Source organism: Lepisma saccharinum, unplaced genomic scaffold (genome assembly GCF_977018435.1).
Source record: "Lepisma saccharinum unplaced genomic scaffold, izLepSacc3.1 HAP1_SCAFFOLD_222, whole genome shotgun sequence".
NCBI classification, from domain to species: Eukaryota; Metazoa; Arthropoda; class Insecta; order Zygentoma; family Lepismatidae; genus Lepisma; species Lepisma saccharinum.
In genome coordinates, this window is record NW_028143003.1 from 413,474 (window position 1) to 418,461 (window position 4,988).

Genomic DNA, 4,988 nt, shown 5'->3' on the forward strand with positions numbered 1-4,988 from the left:
TGTTTATATATCGTGACCTACGTAAACCTCTCCTCTCATTCTCTCATTCTCTTATTTTTTGAAAGATGAGTGCACTTTATCGTAATTTTCCAAGTTTGGGACCAAATGTTTATATATTGTGACCTACGTAAACCTCTTCTCTTATCCTCTTATTCTCTCAATCTCTCAATCTCTCAATCTCTCAATCTCTCATTCTCTTTTTACCTTTAGAATATTGTCGTCAACATTAGAGATGAAGTTGGAGTGCTGGAATCAACGGGGCCAAATGTTTATATATATCGTGATCTTCGTAAACCTCTTCTCTCGGGGAGGGAACGATGTACCATACACACACACACACACACATACACACACACACACACACACACACACACACACACACGCACACATACACGCACGCGTATGCCTCTTATTATTTCCGTATTGTAACACAAACAAACAAACAAAATAATAATTGTTGTTTTTAGGATGCCTGGCCCCTATAACCTCGCCAGGGATACATGGTAACGGCGAAATCATCACGAGTTTAGATTTGTACTGCGAATGTTGTCAAAAATTTAATCAATGTTGTTTATTCTCGATGCTAGAATCTTACATAGATTATTCTCTAAAAACGAAAATCGATAATCCTATGCCAAGCCCCCCCAAGGCATTCAGGCAATTTCTAATGTTTGCGTGGATAGCGACGCCCGGTAGAATTTTTCCTGTCCCTGTGGAGAAATTGTGTTTCGTCGCTCAATGTAACATTTTCATCACGAACCAAACTATCCACAGCAACCCCTCCCCGAACCCATTCACCTTGCATCCTCTTTCGCCCGAAGAGATTCTATTTTTTTCAGCTTTCCCACGGTTCTGAATGAAGAATCCATCACATCCCCGATAACAATAGAATCAGAGGGGGATGTGGCGGAAGCAAACACAGCAGCATCTTCCGCTTTTTGAGTTTTATACTGGGAATCGTTTGTTTCACGCACCACACCCTGACGGGGCGTGGAATAGAGGCCGAGGGGAAATGATCGACAATACATACATGGGTGGAACTATCAACGTCCTGTTTATTGTTATTTGTCCCCCACAGGATATTGTGCATATCACAAAAGTTTTTGTTGAAAAAATATAGCATGAATAAATCAGTCAACAAGGGTTTTATTTGCTTATTGTGTTTTCACCAAAAAGAGTCGCGTGGAGTAGGAAGGAGAGAAGGAGAAAAAAGGAGAGGAGTTCCTATATAACGTACCAGTTTTTTTGTACGTCATTATCATAGTGAACGTCAATCGTGGCAGTTCAGTATTTTTTAATTTGTTTGTCTGGCAGTATACATATATATCATCGTGGAAGTTTTAGTGAGCTACAAGTTTTATTTTGAAGTCTCTCTATCTCTCTTGAAAGGTGAACGTCAATCGTGGCAGTTCAGTATTCTTAATTGTTTATCTGGCAGTATACATATATATCATCGTGGAAGTTTTAGTGAGCTACAAGTTTTTATTTTGAAGTCTCTCTCCATCTCTGTTGAAAGGTAAGTTTTTATTTTCATGATATATTAATATTTTTTGTTTTTGCGTCTGACACACACATATTCAGAGGAGTCATAAAAAATTGACACACACTTACATGTCCCATATTTTTAACCTCCTACAACAGTGCACACACACATACATACATACATACTGTTCGCGTCTAATATATATGTGGAAGGAAAAAATATCGAGTATTTTTTCAATTTTTTTTCTTCTGTTTCAGTGCGCTTTCCACTACCACCACCACAACCCCCCCCAAAAAATTTCTCTGTATATATATAAATAACAGAGAGAAAAAAATGGAACCGCAACCAGGTCCCTCCGGTCTTTGCGGGAAAGTGGCATGTCGCAACTGTCGAAAGTTGATTTCTAAACCTAATATTGCTAGGCATTTGAAAAAATGTCGTCTACCGGAACATGATGACGCCCCCCCGGCAAAAAAACCTCGCATTGATGAGCATGAAGGCGGTGCTTTGAATAAAAGTGCACGCATCATAACATATAAATCTGGAAGCGATGAAAAGTGTGACTCGAGCATCTTCCTCAACAATGTGAAATCTCTGGTAGTCGATAAATTACGTGATTGCCTCGTCAATGTTGCAATTAAAATTCATCTCGTCTTGACCCTGCTGTATGAGAAAGTTGTCTCGTCCGAGTCAAGCACTTTCAGCTTTTACGTAGGGTGTGAAAGCTTACACGATGACAATAACGAGGATCTTGACGAGATAGTGACACGGCTATTTGAGCACTTGACACAAAAACAAGAAGAGTTTGAAGGTAGAGGAAGTGGATGGAGTCTTTGCGGTCACAACCACATGTTAGAACTTCGAGTCTGCAATTTCAAACCATTACGCAGCACTAAAAAAAAAACAAAAAAACAAAAAAAGCAAAATGCAGTGTTGAACATACAAAGTAATGATCAGAAGAGTTTCCTATGGTCTGTCATCGCCGCATTACACCCGGCTAATAATAATGACCCCCAACGCCTGTCCAATTACAGAGGATACGAGGGAAGATACGAGAATATGATGAGAGGAATTTCCTATCCTGTGCCCCTAAATAAGATCAATCAATTTGAAAAAAACTATAGAGAGGAAAAAGGAAAAGATATCGATATTTCTGTGTTTGGGGTTGACGATTGCGACAACATTCGTGTGTTAAGACCTGCGAGAAGCCAGAATAATGTAATTCGACTCTTGCTTGTAGATGGTCGTTACACTTTGATACGGAATTTCTCAGGATTAGTAGGAAGACAGATCAGCAAGCATCACGATAAGATCGAAATTTGCGATCGGTGTTTGAGAATTTTTCGCGGAGGTAAGAAGATGAGAGAACAGCACAAGTGTTTTGGCTCCGTGAATGCAGAACCCGAAGATGTCATGCCGGAACCCGGAACCAAGATGAAATTTCAGAAACACCAGGCTCTTCTCCACCATCCCGTCGTCCTTTATGCCGACTTTGAAAGCTTCCAAGTTCCCATGGCGTCTTGCGACCCTGATCCCTCTACCTCAAGTACGACCCAAATTTTTCACCACGAGCCTTGCAGTTTCTCCATCTACGGAGAAAAATTGAATGATGTCATCTTGTATTGCGGACCCGATGCGGCAAAATATTTTGTTGAGAAGATAGCGGAATGCGCGAGAGAACTTGCACCCAGCCTGAAAGGCTCTTACATTTCTCCACCTGCTCTCACAACAGAACAACAACAGAGACATGACGCGGCGACAAGATGCGAGGAGTGTAACCAGGCTTTCACCGCCGAAAATTACAAGGTCGTCCACCATAACCACCAGAATGGATTATTTCTAAGCACCATCTGTAATTCGTGCAATCTTAAAATTAAGGAGTCGCATTTTGTTGCCGTGTTTCTGCACTACACGGAGAAGTACGACACACATCTCTTCGTCAAAGAGCTCCACAACATAACTTCTCGAATCAGCATCATCCCGAGAACGAGCGAGAAATATATTGTGGTGAGAGTGTGGATCCCTCTCCAAGAAGGAGGAAGTGTGGAAGTGCGAATCCTGGACTCTTACAATTTCCTGTCCTCCAGCCTCGCAAGCCTTGCATCTCAACTTGGCGATGAAGATCTTGTGGCCACCAAGCAAAAATGTTTTTCGGGGAGAGATGAGAATTTGAATCTGTTGCGTCGCAAGGGTGTCTACCCCTACGAGTACGTCAACAATTTCGACAAATTTGACGAGACGGAACTTCCACCCCGGGAGGTATTTTATTCTTCTCTCACGGAGGACGTCTGTTCCGAAGAGGACTACGAACACGCTCGTAGTGTGTGGACGGCATTCAATTGCCAAACTTTTCGCGATTATCACGATCTTTATCTGAAATTGGACGTGACACTTCTGATGGATATTTTCGAATCGTTTCGTAAGAGATGCATCGCGATATACAAGTTGGATCCTGCGTATTTCTTCACCACGCCGGGATTGACTTGGGAATCGATGATGAAATACACCAACGTGGAACTGGGCCTCATCGCAGAGAAGGAACAGTATGCTTTCATGGAGAGTGCGATACGGGGTGGCATCGTCCAATGTCCCCGACGCCATGCTCAAGCAAACAATCCTCATACGCCTGGTTACGATGCATCGAAGCCCAACACCTATATTGTCTACTGGGATGTCAACAACCTGTACGGCCACTCCATGTCCCAGTGTCTTCCCATCAGCGACTACGCGTGGATGACCGAAGAGGAACTCTCCTGCGAAGATTTTCTCAACTGGAGCGAAGATAATGAATGGGGCTGTTTCTTGGAAGTGGATCTCGATTATCCCGAAACGCTTCACGAGAAACATCACGGATTGGCCCTGGCCCCCACCAAGGAGAAGCCACCTGGAGGATCGGAGGCAAAACTCATACTAAGCATGGAGAACAAGCGGAATTACGTTCTGCACTACCGACTCCTCCAATTTTACATAAGTCACGGCTTGCAGTTGAAGAAAGTTCATAGAGGATTGAAGTTCCGACAGAGCAAGTGGCTCGAACCGTACATAGCCGAGAACACGCGCCGCAGAGCGCAATCGACATCGCCTGCAGACAAGGATCTGTACAAACTGTTCAATAACGCCATCTACGGCAAGACGATGGAGAACGTGCGTAATTACATCGACGCAACGTTGGTCACGGACGAAAAGAAATTTGAGAAGATCGTCGCGTCACCCTACTTCAAAAACTTCACTATTTTCGACGAGAATCTAGTATTTGTTGAGAGGAACAAGAAGCAAGTGATGCTCAACAAGCCGATTGCCATAGGTGCCACTGTCCTTGAACTATCAAAATTGCACATGTACCAATCGTACTACGATCAGTTTCAACCCTTTTATGGAGATAACATCCAAATATGTTACATTGATACGGATAGCTTCATTTTTCTAATCCAAACACCAAGCCTCGAACATGATCTGACTAAGATGAAGCATCTGTTTGATTTTAGCAACTTACCATCAGGCCATC